This window comes from Castor canadensis, chromosome 8 (genome assembly GCF_047511655.1).
Source record: "Castor canadensis chromosome 8, mCasCan1.hap1v2, whole genome shotgun sequence".
Classification (NCBI taxonomy): domain Eukaryota; kingdom Metazoa; phylum Chordata; class Mammalia; order Rodentia; family Castoridae; genus Castor; species Castor canadensis.
This window is the reverse complement of record NC_133393.1, coordinates 28,889,582-28,913,065: the sequence shown is the minus strand read 5'-3', so window position 1 is coordinate 28,913,065 and position 23,484 is coordinate 28,889,582. Positions and strand designations below refer to the sequence as shown.

The window sequence follows — 23,484 nt, the reverse complement described above, 5'->3', positions numbered from 1 at the left end:
AACAGGGAGGAGACGAGGTTATTAATTACCTTTTTTAAGATGTGAGAATAGGTCTCGCATTTCCCTTCCCTTTAAGCACGCTGGAATTCTTTCCCTAGACCCCGCCTGGTAGTGTTTTCTTCCCCCATGGAAAAAGCTCGCAGTCATTAATCAATCAACAAAGAGAGTCTGTGCAATCTCTGGTTTTTCTGCTTACAAATTTATCAGAGGAAGCGCCGTCGCTGCCGAAGATACTGGCTCAGATGGCGCAGATGAGTATGTGAGGGGTTAGGTGGAAATTTATCACCAAATATAATCAATTTACTGGAACACAGTGTGGACCATAGTGCACAACTTTATTATATGTAACCAAAAAAGTCACTTTACGTTCTTCCTTGTTAGTATAGCGGTAAATATCACCGCATTTCCCGCGGGAGACCAGAGTTCAATTCCCCGACAAGAAAGAAAGTTGGCTTTTTTTTTCCCCACCCCGCGACCAGGCTCTGGGGGTGGAGCTACAGTGCGACCTAAGTCCACCAAACATCCAAGCGACAGCTACCCTGAAGCCCTGAACAATGTAGGCTTATGTCATTTGCCTTCTTTTTCCACGCAGAAAAAACTGCTCCGGTTGTGTGTCAACAAGGTAAAAATAATCAATCAATCAATAAATAAATAAAAAGGCCATGTACATCTTAGACATCCAACCCTGGAATGAAGACACCGATGTAGCCCACCAGGAGGCTGTGCGTGCTCCAGGCAGCGTCCCGGCTGACCTGGGAAACTCTACCCTGGTGCCTCTGGATTATGGTGTCCCCAAGACGTGGGTCAAATGTGTGGAGGAAGCTGACATGGTAATCATCAGACTTCGAAAAGAGGTGATCTCAGAGTCCCAGGAGCACGTGCGAAATGCTAACATCACTGCTTTCAGAAATACCTAAGTCCATTCACAAGCAATGGACTTCTGAATGTACATCAGACTTAGTGAAGAAAAAGCCGAGCTTTCTGAGAGAGCAACTACTATGATAAGCCAGAGTAATCAAGACAGTATGGTGCTCTCTCAGGGGTAGACAAATGCAGCAATGGAGCAGAACACATCCTAAACAGACCTGTTGACACAGTCACTTGATTTAAAACAAAAATGGCGCTAGGGAAAAGTCATTCTTTTTCAGCAAATTGGCTATCAATATGGAAATATGCTACTCACAGCAAACACAAGACTCAATCAGATGGCATGTGTGTGATGAAAAGTAAAGCAGCAATGCTGCTGAAACACAACTTGGAATAATACCCTAAGGTGACTTAGGTGTATACAAAAATTTCCAAAACAGACCAAAAAACTGTCACCCTGGATACATACACACAAATACGTATATATTAGCACTTCACTAACATTAGAAATATTTGTTCATTACTAGACACCATTAAATAAGTCCAAGAGAGTCAGGGAGCTATTTGCACTACATATGCCTAACTTAAGACTCACATTAAGAATAAAGATTTAGATAGAGATGTGTAGATATAGATGCCAATAAGAAAAATAAATAAGAGAACTCCAATAGAAAAAGAGGGCAAAAGGCTTCAATGAGTTCTTCACAAAAAAGAATATCAAATTGGCCAGGGAACTACAAGAGTGCTCATCTAGTCATTGGAAAAAGTGAAAATTAAAGCAAATTCCATGACTGTTAGTCAGGGTTCCTCATCAAAACAGAACCAATAGGATGTGTGTGTATAGAGAAAGAGATTTATTTTAAGGAATTGGATCATGGAACTGTGGAGGCTGAGAAATGCACAGAATCTGCAAGCTGGAAGGCACTGTGCTGACAGAATTCCTTCCTGCTAGGAGAATGAGGGATGTCAGTCAGTCCTTTGTTTTAATTAGTCATTTGTTCTACTTATGCCTTTAACTGATTGGATAAGGCCCACCCCCATTATGGAAGGCAATCTGCTTTATTCAAAGTCAACCAGCTTATATGTTAAAGTTATCCAAAAACATCCTCACAGAAACAGCCAAAATACTGTTTGACCATATATTTGTGTACTGTGGCCCAGCGAAGTTGACACTTAAAATTAACAACCACAGCTATTTACCTACTAGAAGAGTTAAAATATAATAACTTCTTCTGAATAGGAAGCAAAATACTGAGCCTCTGAATTTACACTTTGTTGCTTGAATCTACTACAAAGTCCAGATAAATATTCTTGGCCCTAGCCTATGATAGAGAAGGGCAGACTGTGATCAGAGAACATCACCCTGGAGTCTGCAAGCTGTGAAGATGGAGTCATTTACACAGGGAGCTGGTAGGAATGTGTGTGACCAAATCTGTCAGCATTTCTCTAACTGATCTAAATTCATTTTTTATTCTTCAAATTCCACTTCTTTATAATCTGTGTTATTTGACTCACATTTCTAGCCATCCTTGGGTCACAATAGGTGAGTAACAAAACAAACAGGTGAGAAACTAAAACTTGCAAATGTTATGACACACAACACATGAACTGTACCAAATCTTGATGTGCAAGGCCACCATCTAAGCTTAAGTTCTTTCTCTATCACTTTACACTTTCACAATAGTGCTATCATATTACTTACAACATGAATTTGTATCCCAGAGATAAGATTACTAACTGTCCTAGTGATTTGCTTAGGTAAAAAACTCTAATCACGCAACAGAGCTAGTAATTTCTAGACTAAAATCATCCTATCACCAACCCTGACCCCCACAATGCTCATCCTTTGAGGTCCTACTAATACTCTTTCAAAATGGCAGTCTCTCTTGCTCAGTAAATTTAATACATCTAGTTTATCAAGATTCAACCAGCTGCTTTGTTGGTCTTTGTATGGAGCTCAACATGGATTTTGCTTCTATTTTTAAGCCAGAAGTATTTCTGGGTTCGAAGCCAGAGGTTATCTTCAGCAGCCATCCACTGCGCCTGTGGTTTCCCACCCTTGATTTCTGGAGTTTTCACACAGAAGATACAATGGGTGTGAGGCTATTTATAAATTAATCACTATCCAAAGCTACAATAACAATCACTGGTATTCTTCAAAAACAGGCAAAACCTCCATTGCTGCTGCTTGGGACATAGCTATGAATTCCAAAAAAAAAAAAAAAAAATGCAAAAGTACCTATTACAGTAAATGCCATTTTATAAATCCTGAGTTCCCTAGAACTGCTATTATCAATGAAGGCTCTTCTTCCATAGGTGAGGATGAAATTTGACTTTGATGCTCAATGAAATCCAAGTTGGCTAATCCCTTTACTTGAGGAAAAAGGAATGCCTTCCTCAAATCAGGATTAGCATATCCATGTTCATGAAACAGTCCCTCCTCTCCTTGAGACTGATGTCAATCTTTGAGACATGATTGAAGTTTTTTGACACTGAAGATAAACCTTGGGACTGATGTCAGTCTTTGAGACCCTGAGGAAACAACTAGAGCTGGCAGGAACCAAACCTGCACAGAGAAACCCCAAAGGATTTCAAGTCCATTGTCCTAACCATTAAGCCACAATTCCCTGATGCTCACTGATTCCTTGCTGAAGATGTGAGTGGTATGCTACCCAGGTAGCAGAGGAGACACTAATAAAAGATGCTTTCATATGATTTTCTAGGTTCATTCAACACCTCTAGTTCTTGGGAAAAAAGAATTCATCCATAGCTAACTGAACTTCAATAGAGAAAGGTAAAATTGAGCATTCTAAGATAAGAGAGTTGAATCTTTTTATCTTAGAACTCACTAGTCACTCTTAATGCACCTGTTCACAGGTATTCTTGAGAAACTGGCATGAAGGGAAATGGGAGTCGAGGGTGGCCTTGGCAACATCAGACCTACACATGTCAAGAGGACAGGGAGAAATTTGAGGAAATCAGAAAACTTGGAGCCATTTGTGCTTGCTTTCAGCACTGAATACTAAAACAGAAATATCTTCAATAGTTTTAAACTGTTTTGCCCTTTCCCTAGGTTAAAAAAAAAAGATTGAAACCTTCTTCAAGCTCTTATGTACTCACTGGAAGACAAAGATGCTGGGGAAGGTCTCCTGCCCTCAGGAAAAACTCACTTCTCTCTGCTTTCCCCTTAGGGAAACTGGCCATCTCAAGAGCATGGGAAATATGGTAGGGAGAAAAAAAAAAAAAAAAGCCTAGCTAACAGATTTTTCACAAGTTTTCCAGCTTGAGAACATCTTCTGTCCCTCCTAACCTGCAGGAGCTTGTGAGAACCATCTAGAAGTAACTATATCAATAAGATTGTTTCTGAATTTCAAAGGTGTGAACTCAGGGAAACACAACAGAATCAAGTTTTCATTTTTTTTCGAGTGGGAAATCTTAAAACTATGTATTGTGCAAATTGATCATACTGATAATGATATGAGAAACAACTTGAGCAACTGGGATCCACTTCCAGTTGTAATGATGAGAGTTCTATCTGAAGAAACTGCCTCTCCAATGTTCAACATTCTAGAATTAGTTCTTAATAAATGTATGCATAAATTACATGTTTAAGGGGCATACTTTTCTCTTTTGAACAGGACAGCAACCACCATTAAACAGAAAACCATTAAACTTCTATGCAATGGATTATCTCAGTAGAGGACCAATTACCTTCTGGTAAAACTGTGTGTCTATTCTTTTCCATTTTGTGGGACCTATTCATGGCTGAGTCATCTCTCCCAAAAACTCATTGTCAGAAACCCTTTGAAAACTAGTTTAACTAGTTATCTTAGCTTCACCTAATTTATAAGACCAAGGCTAGCGAAATGTTCAGTCACAATTAAACGATTTTACTTTAGTAGTATAAGGCTTAATTTTTACTTACAGAATTTGTTTCTTGTTAGTTAAAAATTAGTTTGGATAACATAGAGGAAAATATTAAATGTAGAAGATTCTTAGTCTAGGCTCCAGGGACTTGAAATGTCCCTGGACATTTTATTTCAGGGTGTTTCATAAACACCCTGAGGCAGCTAAAAAAATTACAGGGGGGGGGTGGCGGGGAGCAGGGGCATCTTTCAGAGACAGGCGTTTCATGGGTTTAATTCAATATGATCTGGAATCCAGAAGTTAAAAAAAATGATACAAATCTTTGTCCTAATGACTTCTTGATTTTGAGAATAGGAGGGAGAAGAATTTTCCATCAGCATTTTGTTTGGGGAGTGGAGATAAATAACATGGCTATGAGTGAAGAAGAGGATTTCAAACCAATTCCCAGAGACTGATACCACCAGTTCCCTTGATGTGGAATCAACCTCAGTCTTGCAGGGACCATGGCAATGGTCACTGCTATGCTGAGGTGACAGCACCATTGGATCTCCTATGGTCTCTGGAGTCCCACATTGCTCAGTGATGTTTCTAATTCAAAGCAGATACTGGTGCCCTTAGGCAAACAACCTTGAAGCTCTGGGGCTTGACGCATGGTCAAGATCCATCATCAACTTTTCCTTAATTCCATTGTGGCCTTACTGGACAACCAGTCCACAGACTCTGCCCCTATCTCACATCCTATGTATAAAGAAGTTTGGGCCAATGCTCCCTTTTACATGACATATGCTAACATTACCCAAGCACAAACATCCAGTTTTCATTTGCAGTTTGGTTGCTGTGTGTGTATGTGTGTGTGTGTGTGTGTGTGTGTGCGCAATGAACAGTCCTGGACAAGTAATATCCTATTTTTGACACCAGGAAATAATTTATTGCTGGGGAGTTTGGGAGAGGCTCTTCCATAGCTGCTGCCGAAAAAGATTAAGGCAAAGCTTTTTCAGCGACCACTTAGTTACAAAATAACTTTCCCAACGCTGCAACTTTTTAATTGTACTTTAAGCTGATCTCCACAAGATGGAGCCTTAACAGGAAGCAAAAGGCAGCTCCTAGTGTCGCCAGTGTTCTGCTCCCGTCTCCGCCCTCCCCAACGTAGCGAAGAGTAGGACGAGGTGGCACGCTGCCTCAAAAGAAGTCACCCCCAGTTTACATGTCATAAAGTTAAACTTCCAAAATTGTCCCTAGCATCGGTAGCAGAAGGCAAACACTTAGGAGGTAGCGAATCTCATTGGCAACGCCACCCACCAGCGAGGCCGACCAATGTCCCGATGGAGCCGCGGGTCCTCTGTGTCGCGGCGCCTCGCTGGGGGCGGCCGAGTCGGGGATGGGGCCCGGGGAGCTGCGGAAGAAGGCGCAGGGGCGCAAAGAGGCTGGGAGACACAGCCCTGCTCACCTGTCCCTCGACACCCATTTCTTCGAGATTTTTGTAATGAGGGACTTGTGCAAGAGGGAAAAGGAAGGTGTGCTGTGGCAGCAGATAGAGAAAACCAGTGTATAAATGTAGATTTTTATGAAGGAAAACGACGTGAATTCAGTGATGGAGATATATCCCATCAGGCAGCAGTGCTCAGGGTACATATGCGAGGTTCCATGGTGTAATGGTTAGCACTCTGGACTCTGAATCCAGCGATCCGAGTTCAAATCTCGGTGGAACCTGGTTATTTTCTTGTCTGTTTATTAAAAATAATTTCCGTTTAGGGATTAACTGGCAAGGAATCACTGATTCCATAAGCCCAGAGGGTGGCTCTGCGTGAGTTCTGCCGACTGCCCTTTATATATTCAGAGCAAGGAATCATTCTTCCCATCTTGTCATTCACTCCCTTTATGTAAAAAGAATTCTGAGTTGAACATTTCTTTTGATTTATTGTTTTATACAATGCAGGAGCTAAAGGACCCAAAAGTTATGAGAGGGATGAAAGTTTCTCATAGAAGTATCTTTTTGCCTAGAGAGAATGGGGCATTTTATGAAATCTATTAGTCGCAAACACCAGAATTTATAGTGTTTCATTTTTCCACTGGCTGAGAAATAAAGATTTGTGAAAATGTATTAATACTTAAAATGAAGAATTGCTTGGACTATCTCAGGTATTTGAACATTACTAGGTTCTCACATGAAAACTTGAAGTATTGTCAAAAGAATAAGTATACTTCTATGTTGTTTCATTAATCATTTTTTGGACATTAGTTCACCACACAGAATTGCTATCATTGCTGAATATGTCTCACAGAAATCCTAGACCTTTAAAATTGTACCCTAAGAATCTCTGACCATTTTATCTACATAAATATAAATGTCTCCGATTGCAGTTTAGTTCATTTTTTGGTAAATGTGGATTTGCTGCAACTTAAAGCACAATAAAGTTGTGCTTCAAGTTCAAAGTGTTCTCATTTATTATTATCTCTAAAAAAATGTGTTGCAGTTTCAGATGCAGGGACCCAGCTATATTGCAAGGGTCCTTCCTTCACTTAATATTATATTGCTAAAATTGTTACTTTTCTTATAAGTAGCTACCATTCATTTCATGTTAGATGCTATGTATTACTCTACTGTGTGAATATACCACAGTTCATTCATTTACCTTTGTGTCAGTGGGAAACCCATATAGTTGTATAAAATATGAATTTTATTTCAAATTGTCATCTTTTGAGTCAGAATAAATTAAAAAGTGCTTAAGAGTAGGCAAAACCCTGGGTTCTACAACCATACATTTAGGTGAGAATTTATAACTGAGCTGTGATTTCTTCCTCTAAGTACTTCAACACATCATGACCATTCACTCTTCTGTGTTAATGCCATTCAATGTTTCTTATTTCCTAACATCAGCTACTGATAGAATTATGTGGAATATGTTTAGAGGCCGCCAATGCCTCTAAACACTTAATTATCTGCTTGTGTTTAGCAAATATCTCTTTCACCCTTACCAGGGAGAAATTCTACATAAAACTTATTCCACATTTTTCTTCTGAAAAAAAAAAATCTTGACTTGGTAGCTCTGATTGCAAAGCTGAGGTACATGCCTGCATCCGAGCTGCACAGAAACCTAGGAAATTATCTTAGTTTGCATTGCTATAACAAATACCACAGACTGGGTGCTTCAACAAAAACCAGGATCAAGTTTCTGGCAGACTTGATATCTGATGAGAGTTTTCTTCCTGGTTCAAAGATTGCTACCCTCTTATTGTGTCTTCATATGGTAGACAGAGATAATCTCTTTTCTTCTAAGGGTAATAATTGTATTGATGAAGGCTCCACCCTCATGATCTAAAGGTCTCACCTCCAAATATCACCACATTAAGGATTAGGAATTCAACATATGAATTTGGGAGAGACACATTCAGTCCATAGCAAAACTATATAGTTATGACATAAAACTAAATAGTTATGACTGCTCCCATGAGGACAAACAATTCATTGCTAGGGACTTCCCCTAGTTATATGAAGCCTCTTATTTCTCAATATGATTATTATCTATAATACCTTTCTACACTTGATCTTAGCCAAAAGACAGAGAAACAATATTTAATTCCTTTTAAAATAACTTCTAAAACTTTCATTCTTCCATTATTTTTTCTCTTCCATTATGATTTATCTACACAATCTATTCTAAGAGAAAGTTGTCAAACACAGCAAACAAAAGAATTAGATTCTTAAAAACTAAATTATGAAAAAGTAACTTTAAAAATAAATAATAGAGCTAGGCATGGTGACACATATCTGTATTACCAGAACTGAGGAGGCTGAGACAGGAAGACTAGGAGTTGACTTTGAGGCCAGCCCTACCACACAGGGTGCCCTGTCTCAAAGAATAAAAACAAAAACAAAACAAAACCAAAAACCAACCGAAACAAAACAAAAACAAAAAGAAAAGAAATAATAGAACCATAAAGGAAAACTATCATTGACATTAAAACTTCAAATATTGTTTGAACAGCAGATATAATAAAGATGATGAAGGCTTGGGTGTGTGATTTAAGTGGTAGAGTGCCTGCAAGCGCTAGGCCCTGAGTTCAAACCCCTGTACCATCAAAAGTGAAAATAAAATAAAACAAAAATGTGATGAATAGTCAGGCACCAGTGGTTCACACCTATAATCCTAGCTACTTAGGAGGCAGAGATCTGGAGGATCACAGTTCCAAGCCAGCCCAGTCAAATAGTTCATGAGACTCTATCTCAAAAAAAAAAAAATTACCCAAAAAAAGGGCTGGGGGAGTGGCTCAAGGTGTGGACCCTGAGTTCAAACCCCAGTACAGAAAAAAACAAAAAAAGGTGATGAATACATTGGTGAACAAGAAATTGGAAATAATGAATGAATAAGATGAAAAAAGCTATAAAGAACAGGAACTAAAATAATAGACAACAATAATATTTGAATTGGAATGTTATAGTCAGAATAAAATTATACTAGATTCATTTATCATGACAAAACATTGAAAATACGGTTTAGATGGGCTGGAATGTGGCTCGGTAGTGGAACACTTACTTCCCATAAGTGAGGCCCTGGAGTCCATCCCTAGCATCACCAAAAATAAAAAATAAAACCCCCACAGATCATAAGGCTAAACACAAAACTTCAAAAATACAAAAATTTTAGGAAAAAGTTAGACTTAGGTCCAGGAGTTTGTCAAAAGATTGTGATTTCCTATTAAGGAAGTGATCTCAACCTCCTGTCCATCCAGCCTTGCTTGAATACATATATATTTTTTACAGCATAAAAAATAACTACCTATTTGACCCCCAGGACATTATGGTCTATTTAACTATCTTAACAGTGCTGACTGTAGGTTAAGCCTTGGCTTATTTTTTTTAAAAACCCAGCTGAACATTGTTATTGTGTGGGTTGCTGTACATGCTCCTAACTTACAAACACATAAATCACAAAGACATTTCACAGTCAGAGTCTTTGAACACTCATACTGCTCAAAATTAGGTCCTCCTTGATATAGTTGCCAAATTATACCTTACCACCTGCCTTCACAGATGACTTCTGATACCAACTGTGAAAGATGGTGCTAGAAGTGCAAGAGGTTGTCAGTAACGCCTAGAACAACAAACAAATAAACAAAGAGAACTGAAGATGTATGCAGGGAAAGCTTTCAGGTCATAATGTGTGTCTGACATCTGCAAAAGGACAGAGTGAAGAAAGGAGGACTTAGAAGCCAGTTTGTGAGCAACTCTGAGAAAGTCTTGTCCAGCTCAATGAAAGCTCTGTTGAAAGAATGACAACAGATGAGATGTGTGTGAAGCAGAAATGACCAGGATTTAGTTAATGCCCACAGTACTCAATGGAGTGAAAATGACCTCAATTTGAACACTGTGGACAAAGGCCCCAAGCTCCCAGCATTTGTTGCAACTGAAAACAAATTCTTTCTAGAAGGAGATCTGAGCTACACGCTTCCACAGCTGCCAACACAGATTTTTAAAGCACACATTTAATGAAATTTCAGTATAGGCCAAATTATTGGAGCAAACTGATTCATCTAATTGAAAAACATCCATATATGTTTAAATACTCCTGGTGGGCCTAATGATCACTTAATTTTTTTAATTAAAAATGTTAATGAATTGAAGTGACACAGACTATATTTTATGAGCTCTACAAAATGAAGACAAAAATCAATCCTTAAACCAAAAAAAGGAAAATCCCCACATGTTACTAAATGAGCCCTCTCTTAAAAGAGTCATAGTTCAAGGAAATCACATTTCACATTTACTTAAAAGGAATGATAACTAAAATAAAACATACCCAGGAATGATAACTAAAATAAAACATACCCAAATTTGTATAATTCAGCCAAGTTCTAAATGATAGCTCTAAATGCATATAATAAGAAGAAGGAATTTCAATATTCAGTTCTAGAAACTATTTTTTCAGGAATTTAGGATAATACAGCAAACTAAAGTATTAGAAAGAAGGTGATAAAAAGGTAAGATTAGAACAATGAAAATAAAATGAACTTAGTAAGGATTGAAAAATTTTTGTCCTCAGTCATGACTGATTAATAAAACAGAGAGAAGAGAAAACATTAACATCTGGAATAAATATAAATATAATAGTACACATTAATTAATAAAATAGAGAATATATTAGGAAGATACTATGAACAATGTTTTGTAAATTAACTTGAAAATTTAGAACAGATTTCCTTTAAGAGATGACTTATCAAAACTGACAGCATAAGAAATTGAAACTGTGCTTCATATGTATTAATAACTTGAAAACATAATTTAAAATATCCTGTCAAGGTAAACACTAAGAATAATGGCTTTACTGGGTAATTATTCAAAATATGTAGGAAAGAATAATTCCAATCAATGCATTTTCCCCAAAAAACCTGACTTCCAAATATATGCTTTCTTCCCAGTATTATTCTTTTTAAATCATACATGCAGTTGGGTCTCTTGGATATGGGTAAGTGAACAATATTATGTGGCAAGCACTATCAGAAACCTGATCTCATTAAACTTTTAAAACGTTTCTGTTACAGATTTATTATCCCCAATTTAGAAAGGAAAAAAACAAAGGCCTAGAGATCTGACAGCTTCTATCTGCTAAGGGAAAGATTTCACCTTTTTGACATTTTAATACCTTATTGTAGCTGTTGGAAAGAAGTAAACTTCATTTTGTTCTGGACATAGTTAATTTTGTATTTTCTTCTTGCAGCTGAACTTCAACAGATACAAATACACTTGTAGAAACATGGGAGCTTTGAAGCCTGAAGTATGAAGAATATATGGATATGAGGCCATCATGATCCATATGTTTAGTTCCTGGCTGCACACGTTTTTGGAGTAGTTGCTTCTGCCAAAGAATGGTACACAGCTCCAGGCTGGAACTGCCTACAAGTTAGAAACTAGATACTTTCCCACTTGACAACTATTCCTCTTTTGGCTTCCGTAATAACTCCCCTACTTCTCAAAACAGCGAGATTTATATATATAATGCACCCCACCTTTTGGGTGGAGGGAAGGAGTGGAAGAGAGGAGGGAGGAGAAGAGGGGAGGGGAGGGAAGTAAAATTTCTAGAAAGAGAAGAGCGAAGATGAGACAGAGAGAGGGAGTGAAAAGCAGAAGAGCTAAATACAGGATCGTTTTATGGTCGCTAGAAATCCATTGAGGGTTTCCCGCGCAGGCTTGAATCCTGCCGACTATGATCCCTTGCTCTTTGAATGGGGTCTCTTTCTCCTTGGAAACAGAAGGGATATGTGACTTTTTTTTTTTTTTTAAACCAGGTTGAGTGTCTGCTATTTTTTTTTAATCCTAGGAAGAAGCAAGCGAGATTAATCCCAAACTGGAGGAAATTTCTCTCACTGTGAACTCAGATATAACTCAAATGGTAGAATTCTTGATTTTCAATCGTGAAGCAAAAAAAAAAGAAAGAAAAAAAGAAAATTAAAAAAAAATTTAAGTAATTGGATCATTCCTTTATCTGGGTGGAAATCTAGGATTAAATACAAGTGAAAGCTAAGATTCATAACTATGGTGGCCCAGAAGTGAATCTAAATTTGGCATCACTGAACAAGTCACTCCATGAGTAAAAAGAGATTAAGTAGAGCTTTTTTTTTTTTCAATCTAATTAAATGTTGGAGACCATGTGGTGTAATAAATATCAGAAGTTCATGAATTTATGGCCAGATTACTAGGAAGACTGAGTATCTGGACATGGGATGTGATACTGCAAGCAGTATCTTTCCAGTATTGTTCTAGGAACTATGAATTCTTGCACACATGATTGTTCCTGCACATAATAGTGCTACGTGCTGTTGCTCAGAACATGAAAGTCGAAAACAGTTACCCAAAAGTTAAGAATTAAACTACATGCTTATTAATCACTAGCTATACACAGAAACTCAACAAACACTGAAGGAGTGGGGCACTCTGAGTCTGAGTCCTTTCTCAGATCCCCAGCTTCCCCCTTGCTTCCAAATTTCATGCAGCCTCCAAGTCTTTCTTTTTAATACGCAACCCCTCCTGTTTCTCTCTAGGTTCATAGCAATTAAATAAATATACAAACAGACACTTTTGTGCTGGACTGGCTTATCCTGAGGTCCAGAATGGTAGTGAAGCCAGAGGGAAAAGGTGAGGTTGTGACTCTTGGGCAGAGTTCAGATGCAGAATGAGTTCCATAGTTGACAACTACAAGTAAATGAACCCACTGAGGAATGCTAATCACAAGTGAGCCCCTTCCCAGGAACTCCTCAGGGGAATTGGCTGTACCTCTGCCAACTTGGTGGTACATCTTCACCTCTTCTACAGAATCATCAGAGTGGTCATACCTTATTGTTCTTCAAGCAAGAATGTGTCTAATAAATCCTCATAAACAACACTGGCCTTGTTCATTAATTAAGTACCAGATACCTTCTTTTTTAGTGTGTCTCTTTGGAACTATGAAGTACAATTAACAAAACAAAGCAAAACAAAAACAACGATTTGCAAACTTGTGTAGATAAATGACTGTCAGCTGTGCCAAATCCTTTTCCTGCAGGATGGACAGGATTTGATTCTGTGTAGTAAACCCATTTATGAACCTCACTGATATTGTGCCCTCTGCTAAACTGTAAGTCAACTCTTTTATATCCTTGGCATCATCTTGTAGTCTCAATAAACTAGGTGACCAATTAATCTATCATTTTTCCTTACCTATCTTGAAAATCTTTGATTTTCTAAACTAATATATCTTTTAGTCTTTCAAAAGCACAAATATTCCAGATGAAATGCTAGTTAAGAAATATCTATAACTCTGAAATGGGAAGTACCACCAGTATGTGCAGGGCCAATGGTGAAAACACACACGTCAGAATACTCCTTAATACTTAAGAGAACTGGGCCACCAGGCATATCTGCCTTCTCACTCCTGAGCTTCTTCCTCAACAAGAAAGGAATCTCACATATCAAAGTCTTCTTAAAGGAGATCTTAGAGCAAGGGTTAAAAGGAAGCTGAAGTAGAGATTCCAGCCTCTGTGTTAAAAAGAGGAGGTTCCTTTCTATTCTGTTAGATCTATACTGTCTCTCACTCTACGGTCCAAAGATGTATTGTGAGGTGTCCATGCTGAATGAGCCCTTTGTGCTCAGCCTCAGCCATGGGTGGACTTTGGCTTCCTCATACAGCCACATTTCAAAGATAAATAATTATCAATTGTGTGTTTAATTACAGTTTAGTGATGGTGAAACATTAATTAAATTCAGGTGATGTAACATAAAGGTGATTCTTCAATACATAGAGTTCTCAGCGTGGTGTATTTGTGAAATCCCTTATATGGTTTCCACAATTATTATTTGTGCCAGGGGCATCTCTCTGTGAGAGGGTGAGTAAATTTTATTTTACATGCCATGGGATTTTGAATTAAAAAATAAGTTCTTTATTTTTAAATTTTATCATTTTTACATTTACTTTTATGTGTATACAATATTTGGGCCACCTACCTCCTACCCCTCAAAAAAATAAGCTCTTTTTTAATAGCTTTTTGACTGTTAAATGGGAAGAACTTGCTTTCTCTATGTTGCTTTGGGAAATACATTCAATAACTATGAAAAAATACTTGTGCTCCAAAGAAGTTTCTTCTAACTTCATATATACATATTCTATATTTATTTTTTTGTTTTTGTTTCACTGGCGTTTGAACTCAGGGACTCACACTTGCTAGACAGAGGCTCTACCATTTGAGTCACTCCATCAACTCTTGCAATTCTTGTAATAGGCTTGTGTCACATATGGATCTGCCTTCTCAGTGACAATGCCACTCTACCAAGAAGGAAAACTATATTGAAATTTTTTGTGCCCTCTGCTAAGGAAAGTAAGTTTGACAATGCTCTTAGCAGCATGAATCACTCAAAGCCTTGGAAGTTATTTGCAATAGGTAGACAGGTGCCTCGGCCTGCATGGCCAAGCTGCTGAACCTGACTGGGAGTGGTGGACAATGAGAAACAAAGACACACAGACATATAGGCCCAAAGCTGGGATCAGGAGGACTGCACGTTCCTGGTAGGATATATGAGTGCTGACCTAAAGCCAGCATGTTTATCTTATAGGTCAACACAAGGAAATGAATCAAATGAAAATCAAGTTTACATACATCAGCAACTCTTTTGATCTAGGGGTAAAAGGAATGGGGTCTGTTGGGCTTTTTTTCTCAGGCTTATTGAAGCTTAACTACAAAACATCTTGTATGGAAATTGTCAGAGTACACAGGGTATCTTCTCTATAGCTATTGATTAATCTGGCATCAAGGAGTCTCCAAACAGGTCTGGTAATTTATCTAGTTATGTTCAGGGAGCTGGTATGCGGACACAGCAAGTTTTCTTTCTTCAAAGGAGATGCAGGAACATAGATCAAAACATCAGGTGCCGGAAAGAACGTGAGAAAGCTGTGCAATCTCTTGCTAGGAGAGCCATGCTAACTCCTACTTGGAGAGGCTTTGCAAACTCCAATACTTCCCACTCCAGGGTTCATGCCTAGTCTCCAACATCTTCCCTTTCTTTATTTTTAAAATGTTCCCGATGCATTTTCACGCCTAATCTGAGGAGTCATTTTTTGATCTTTTGAGCTCCGACTGAAAGTAAGCAAAAACAGCAAATCATTAACAACACAATGCCAATGAAATACCAAAAGGAATGTTTTAGAGTATTTGAAGGGTTAAATCCTTGTAATTCTTCTAAGATGGCTTTTGCTATATGTGCAGTAGTGATCACCTGATCGATCGTGTGCTTGCTGTCTTAAAGCTTGTAAGTTAAGGGAATCATTATTGTTTTCCCAGGCTCCCATGACATGTGCTTTAACGAGTTTCCATGGGAAGTCTGTTGCATTGTAGGGTGCTGTAGTAACACAAATATGTTTGGAAGCCTGCATGACATAATAAATCTTGTTGGAAATTCAGCATTTGAACTTCATCTCCCATAGTTGGCAAAGCAGCTTCTAGAGAGTTTAAATGGATATCAATTTTTTCATCTCTAGTAACTTGTTGTTGGAAGGCGTAACTGACATTTTGTGTTAAGGTATTAATGTAATGAGCATTTTGAATGCTTTGGGAGAGGGCTACTGCAGCAGTAGTCATGGTGGTAATGCAGTGATAGCTGCTATAATGCCTGCTATCACGAGTCGTACAAATCTTTTTTCCTTTACTAATAATGTTTTTATTTCTTTGACAACCTGTAGTCCCCTATCATGATGCCATGGTCCCATGAAATTTGTAGGCACCAGGATATAGGGGCTTTGTTTTACTATAAGTAGTGTGCAATTGATGTAGTTGTCCACACATGAAGTTAAATTGCAATTAAAACAGGAGATATCAAAAATAGTTTCATTTACAGAGATGTTAATTGATTCTGCCAATAAAGCAAAAGGATGTTGAACAAAAGCTTGCAAGCCTTTAATAACAGGGCTGCATGAGTGTCTAGTTAGATTAATAGTAGTTTCCATTTATCTGATTGAATGGTTCCTCCATCAGGTCCCATAAGAGGGGTGGTCCAATACCCTGTAATATTAGTTTCAGAAGTGCCATTATAAGACCAATACACAAGCTTGTAGCTTGTAACATTAATAGCTATTGGAGAAGCAAATATACATTGTTCCCATGAGGCTCCTTTATCAGAGTGCCAGGGATTGCGTTTGTCATGACAGCAGGGAATGTGAGGCCAATGTGTAGCATTATATGGCTCAGTGGCATTAAAGCCAAAAAAATCTAGTTTTTTTATCAAGAAACTGAGTACCATTCCATAACAGAGCACTTTTCCAAATAGGCATGAGAGGGAGACAAAAAGGCAAATTTCCCAGACATATAGGTAAAGCAACAGCTTTTCTTGTAAAACTATAATTAGTGAAAATAGGAACCAAATGTCCATTGGAGTGACCCTCTACCAGCTCAGAATCATCAGTAAGAACTGATATAGAAGGACTTTTCCAGGTAACTGCATGAAGCAGAGGTGGATGAGGCACAAAAGCCCAATGTACTGAGTTCTGAGCTTCTGCAGCATTCACCTGCTGACTAATGATGGAATCATAGCTAGCAGAAGAACAGCGGGAGTGTCTTCCTGTCCACACCCCTTAATGGCATTCTTGGCCATATCCATCAAGCACTTTATTTGACCCCAAGTTGGGGGAGTAGATCCCCAGGTTGCTTTACTGTGTTTGTCAATGTGATGATGTTGCCTTTTGTTGGGCCAGTAAGGGTGGTTCCTTGTCACTTTTAGTGGTGGGATATTCGTAGTGTTGGTTATCAGCAGGCTAGGGCACCTCTCCTCCTCTGTCAGGGGGAGCTTCTGCATTTGATGGCTGGTGGCCTCCACAGGTCTTTACAAACTTTGAGGGTACCCAAATTGGGTTTTCTGCATCTTCAGAAAAAACACAAGCATGGCCTCGGCCCCGTAACAAAACCAGGCTAGGGCCTTGCCAAGCCCCAGTCATTACATCTTTCCACAATACCAGTGGCAAATGTTTATTATGATGTTCCCAGTGTTTTTCAGCAGAGTAAAACCAGATTCAAATTTTAAAATTTAAAGTAAAAAGAGCTTTATTAATTTGAGTAGCTGGGGAGTTATCTCCTCCTTTTTGTCTTTGTAATTGAAGTTTTAAAGTTTGGTGAGCTCGTTCCACTACAGCTTGGCCTTGTGGATTGTAAGGTATGCCTGTGGTATGAAGAATCTGGTAGGAGGAACAAAAAGCCTTGAAGGCAGTAGATGCATAGCCTGGGCCATTATCAGTTTTAATATGGAGCAGCTTGCCCATCACAACAAAGACGGCTAAACAGTGATCTATGACATGGCATGTTGCTTCCTGGGATCTTGGGGAGGCAAAAACAAAACCAGAGTAAGTATCAATAACAACATGGACATAACACTGTTGTCCAAAAGATGAAATATGAGTAACATCCATCTGCCATAAGTTAGAGGGCAAAGACAACAAGGGTTAACTCCCTCAGTGGGCACAGGAGCACAATTTGAACATGATCTAACAGTCTGATGAGCTTGTTCTTGGGTGATATGAAAATGCTTATGAAGAGCTCTGGAGTTTTGATGGAACTTAGAATGATTTTGTATGGCCTGTTGTATTGGTGCTGGGGTACCTACCTCTAAGGTTAATGGAGAAACCAAGGCATCGGCCTGTCGATTACCTTCTGCCAATGGCCCAGGAAGGCCAGAGTGAGACCGAAGATGGCCCACAAAATAAGGATGTTGGCATTGTTGTAATAGAGCCCTTCACTCATGAATGAGATGAAAAAGCTGTTCATCATTAGTAGGTCCTATGTAAGCAGTGTCAATAGTCTTAAGTATACCATAAACATATGTACTATCTGTATACAAATTAAAAGGGACATGAGCAAAGTCTTGACAAGCAAGTATGACTGCCTTGAGCTCAGCACATTGAGCAGTGGGAAAATCAGTTTGAACAATCTTTTGACTAATGAGGAAAAGTATGCAGCCTTCCCAGATCCAGAGGCATCAGTAAAAACTACAAGGGCCTGAAGTATAAGATCTGGGCTGGTATGATGGGGAAATCGAAAGGTATGATGTGAAGCAAAATGAAGAAGTTTAGAGGAAGGAAAATGTTCCTCCAATTGTCTTGTAAAATTGGCCAGAGCATTCTGCCACATAGTGTCTGTGTGCTATAACCAGTTTTGTTGTTCCTTAGGAAATGGCACAACAATGAGAGATGGATCCACCCCAAGCAGTTGTATGGTATGAGAATGGCCCATGGCAATTAATTTTGATACTAAACTATGATACGGGGTAATAACCCTTGCCGGGGAGTGTGGCGAATGTAACCATTCTAATATGCCCTGTGACTGCCAAAGGTAAACTTACTGTGGGTAAAATTAAGAGTTGTATTGGTTGAGACTAGTCTATATAAGCTCTTTGTGAGTTAGAAATAGCTTGTTTAACCTTAGCCAGGGCACCCTTTGGCAGTAAGATATCTGGGAGAAGAAGGCCGAGTGTCCCCCTGCAGAATCTTATGTAGGGGAGATAACTTGCAGGCAGTGACATAGCCAATTTTTATCACCTAATAATTTTTAAAAATGATTTAAAGTTTCTAGGTTATCCTTATGGATCTCTATTTTTGGGGGGCAAATATTATGTCCCTCAATAATCTGCCCCAAATATGAAAAGGGAGCTTGTTTTTGTAACTTTTCTGGGGCTGTAATAAGACCACTTTGGGCAGTTGTTCAAGCACATGGGGTAATAAATTTTGAAGAATGTCCAAGTTAGGGTGGCTGAGTAAGAGGTCATCCATATAATGAATAATATAAGCTTGATCAGATTTTTGTCTTAAAGGCTCTAAAGCTGAACAACAAACTCCTGACACATAGTAGGGCTGTTCGTCATGCCTGGGGGCAAAACTTTCCAGTGATAACGTTTATAAGGAGCATGATTTTTAAACACAGGAAAGGAGAAGGCAAACTTTTTTGTTTTTGTCCTCTGTGTAAGGGAATAGTGAAAAAACAATTTTTTAGATCAATGACATAAAAAAATTTTGTTAAGGAATAGGGAATACCAGGCTGTAAAGCTCCCATAGGCTGCACTACTTTATTTATTGCCCTCAAATCTTGTAATAAGCTCCATTTTCCTGATTTTTTCTTAACAACAAAAATTGGCGTATTCCAGGAGCTATGAGAAATTTCTATGTGACCTGCCTGTAATTGTTCAGAGCTTGCGTTGCTATCAATTTTTCCCCTGATCTACCCATACCGGCTCATTAGTGAGCCAAGTAATTTTAGTGGCTGTGCAAGGCGGGAGTGAGGATGAGTCACTAATCAGGTTCCCTTCTAAAAATGTGAAGGAGAGGTCTTATATCCCAATCCCATAGGAGGAGGACGCGGCATGGAAGAGATGGGCTCCCTCATTTCCTGTTGATCCTTTCAGAGGCCCTTAGGAGGGTCAAAACTCTGTTGTAACATCATATGTGAAACCTTAGCCCTGGGACTGTATAAAATAGCTCCCCTTTCTTGTAAAATATCTCTTCCTCATAAATTTACAGGCAAATCTTTTAGCACATAAGGTAGAGAAGTGCCAGAGTGTCCTTCCTCATCATGCCAGGAGATGGCGCAAGCACTCTGTAAAGGAACTGGCAGAGCCGACACCTTTCAGATCGACTGTAGCCTGGACACAAAGCCAGGAGGAGGGCCAGTGCCGCTCTGCAACTACAGAAACATCTGCTCCTATATCTAACAATCCCATAAACCGCCTGCCATTTAAAAAATAGAACCATCTCAGGTCGGTCAGTAGTGACCGTTGTACCCAGTATGTTTGGTCGGAATGTCCAAACCCTTTTTCTCCCCGTGGGGTTGTCGTAAACACTTTTCCTACTTTTACATTGGGAAAGATTACTGATTGTGCAATCTTATCCGTGGGAGCAAGGGCAATAAAAGTTTGAGGAGCTTGAGCAAGAATTTTAAGTTCTCCTGTACAGTCTTGGTCAATAACTCCAGGATGTATTTGAAGACCCTTTAAGGTCATACTACTTCTGCCAAGATTAACCCTATCTTCCCTTTTGGCAATGGCCCATAGACTCCTGTGGGGACGGCCTGAGTTCCCATTTCACGAATTAATACGTATCGGGGGCAGGGAATGAGATCCAGTCTTGCGCTTCCAGGGGTGGCATTAAAGAGGTCCGTAATAGTGACCCGACTGTTTTTTTCTGGAACGTGGTAAGTTCCACTACTGTTTGATGGGGCCGGGGTCAGCCCCGTGAAGAGTTTCCCTGCTGTCCCTGTGCTGGTCGTCCATCTACATCGGTTTGTGAGTGACATTCATTAGCCCAATGACAGCCACGTTTGCAACAAGGCATATTCCTGGGGGCTTTTGTCCTTGACTAAAAGGTCCTATAGGTGGTGCATTTGCTTTGGCGCCTTTATGGCATTCTTTAGCAAAATGACCTGAGTTTTTACAATTATAACAGACACCCCCTTTTGAAAGGCTTAGAGTTTCCTTTAAGGCAGCTGCAAGGGCAATTCTCTGAGCATAGCCTCTGCCTATATCTGAACAAAGTCGAACCTTGTCTTGTAAAGAGGCGTTTTTTCTATAACCTCGGAAAGCCTATTTACAATGTTTATTAGCATTTTCAAAGGCTAACTGTTTTACAAGGAGAGTGCCCAGTTCAGGATCCCCAACAGTTCTACCCATGTGTTGTAATAGGTGAGCCACAAGGTCTTGAAAAGACTCTTCGGGACCCTGAAGAATTTTAGTAATTTCTTGGGTCTTATCCCCTTTAGTGGGTAGTTCTCTCCATGCTCGGGTGGCAGCAATAGCCAATTGTTCTTATGTCAGTGGAGGATAATCTAATTGATTTTCCAAGGCCCTGTAGTCTCCTTGGCCTAAGAGCGTATCTGCAGTAACTGATATGCCGTGAGCAGCACTGCGTGTGGCTTGCTCTTTGCATAACTCGGTACAGCTAGTTTTCCATAGTAAATAATCTCCCGGACCAAGACAAGCTTTAGCAATAGCCATCCAACCATCAGGAGGCAGGGCAGAGCCAGTAGTGAGGCTGCTCAGCGGTTGTTGCGTAAATGGAGCTGTAGCCCCATGCACAGTACAGGCTTGTTTGAATCAATGCCTCCGAGGTTGCCCCGGAGCTGGGTCAGTTTGGTCGAAAACTGGGCATATATTGAAACCAGAAGTGCCCTCCCCTAACTTTCGTGCCAAAGCTACGGTATGTTGTAATGGACTCTTTTTAAAGGATATAGTTGAAAACGATTTTTGGAATGGTCGAGGCAGAGCATCCTGATAATCTTCCTCACCATTACCATCTTCTGATTTGGATTTGGTCTCGGAATCCCTATCAGCGGGTTAGGCTTAAAGAAAGGCAGCGGAGGATCCGCAGTAGGAGCCATTAGGGGCTGAAGGCAGTGGCGGCTGAAATTGATTAAAATTGAAATGACTGTCACCTCCTGATTTTTTATAGCCTGCCAGTTCCGACTCAGAGGTCTTAATTTTTTAGTTTATGAATGGGAGCTGGATCTAAACAGTTCCTAATTTGACTCCACGTGCCAAAGGTAAAAATTGACTTGCAGTCAGGTCCTTCCGCCATGTAGCAGCTTTTTAGTTTTTCCCCTACCTTCTGCCAAGTTTCTAAATTGACTGCCCCTTCTTCAGGGAACCAGGGGCAGGTATCCTGAACAAAATCCAGAAACTGTACAAGCTGGAGAGACTTACCTTTACTACCTTTAGTTTTAAGCAGAGCTTTAAGCATCTGAACATAGAGATCTCTTTCCTTAGATCCAGTTTGTCCCATATTTATTACTCCCGACTATATTTAGTATTGCGCTCTCCCCTTACCTTGTTTTCCTTGTGGATGGTCCTTCGGAGAGAGTTCCCTCGCCTTATCCGACGAGTTCCCCCGTAGCCAGGCGCCACTTGCCTCAGCCTGCATGGCCAAGCTACTGAACCTGAGTAGGAGCGGCGGAGAGTGAGAAACAAAGACACACAGACATAAAGACACAAAACTGGGATCGGGAGAGTCCTGGTAGAATACGTGAGTGCCGACCTAAGCCAGCGTGTTTTATAGGTCAACACAGGAAATGAATCAAGTGAAAATCAAGCTTACATATGTCAGCAATTCTTTTGATCTAGGGGTAAAAGGAATGGGGTCTGGTGGGCTGTTTTCCTCAGGCTTATTGAAGCTTAAGTACAAAACATCTGGTCTGGAAATCGTCAGAGCACACAGGACATCTTCTCTATAGTTATGATTAATCTGGCATCAGGGAGTCTTCAAACAGGTCTGGTAATTTATCTAGTTTTGCATCAGGGAGCTGGTATGCGGACACAGCAAGTTGTTTTCTTCAAAGGAGTTGCGGGAACATAGGTCAAAACACCAGGTGTCGGGAAGAATGTGAGAGAGCTGTGCAGTTTCTTGCTAGGAGAGCCGTGCTAACTCCAATACTTTCCAGTCCAGGGTCCGTGCCCAGCAGACAGGTGCCTGTTTTAGTTTGTGAACATCAGAGGTTTACACCGGCAATATCCTCATCTGGGAACCTTGCCTCTGCCCACCCTAGAAGCAAGCATTTCCAGTGCTTTACAGAAATGAAGCCTGGTTAACCTCTCTTATCACTAGCATCTTCTATCCTAATTCCTAAGTCACTCCGTTTCCAAGCATTGTGATCGCGCACAAACTTGGAGTAGGACCAGAATTTGGAAGAGGGCTGGGGTGGAATCGCAATTGACCATGAATCGGCATATAGGAGGAAGCAGGAAAACGGAGTTTTAATTGGGAGGTTCCAGTAATCGACAAAAGCAGAGAGAATGGGACCTGCAGGCCCGGGGAAGGGATAATTAAGGATAAAACAGGAAGAGAGTTCGACCGCTTTTGCCCGCTAAATCAGGGCGGGTTTAGAAAGGCGGTCGGCCTGAGGACGAAGAAGGAATCCTGAGGAAATGGCCTTAGTTGAGAAAGCATGAGACTTGGAGAGCTGATGTTCTAAACAAAATGCATCGTGTAACAACCACAAAGACATCTTAGTTCTCAAGCCTGTCCTTGCTGTCATTATTTCCGACCTAAAGGGGATGATTGGCGAGCTAAAGGATTAAAGGTTGCAAACCAGAGGCTGTGTAGCGATGAGAAATTGGGATGACTCGGACTGTAGACTGAGGAAAAGTTAAAAGAACAGAGGAGATGGGGGCGGGGGGGAGAAAGAAGATACAAAACCAGACAGGGAGGAAAAAAAAATGAATTAACTATCAAAGTAGAGGGTGGGGGAGAGAGTGCGGGGCGG

General features: G+C 39.9%; 1 long non-coding RNA gene and 1 other non-coding gene across 2 annotated transcripts; one reads left to right on the top strand and one right to left on the bottom strand.

Moving 5' to 3' along the window:
* Positions 1 to 6,372: 6,372 nt before the first annotated feature.
* Positions 6,373 to 6,444, top strand: Trnaq-cug (transfer RNA glutamine (anticodon CUG)). The gene has a single exon. It is a non-coding gene; the product is annotated as a tRNA-Gln (tRNA).
* A 7,448-nt stretch (positions 6,445 to 13,892) lies between these two features.
* On the bottom strand, positions 13,893 to 22,454 carry LOC141425673 (uncharacterized). Its single transcript, XR_012450713.1, has 3 exons — positions 22,320 to 22,454; positions 22,052 to 22,161; positions 13,893 to 15,336 (listed from the first exon to the last, which is right to left on the bottom strand). It is a non-coding gene; the product is annotated as an uncharacterized lncRNA (long non-coding RNA).
* Between the last annotated feature and the right edge of the window lie 1,030 nt (positions 22,455 to 23,484).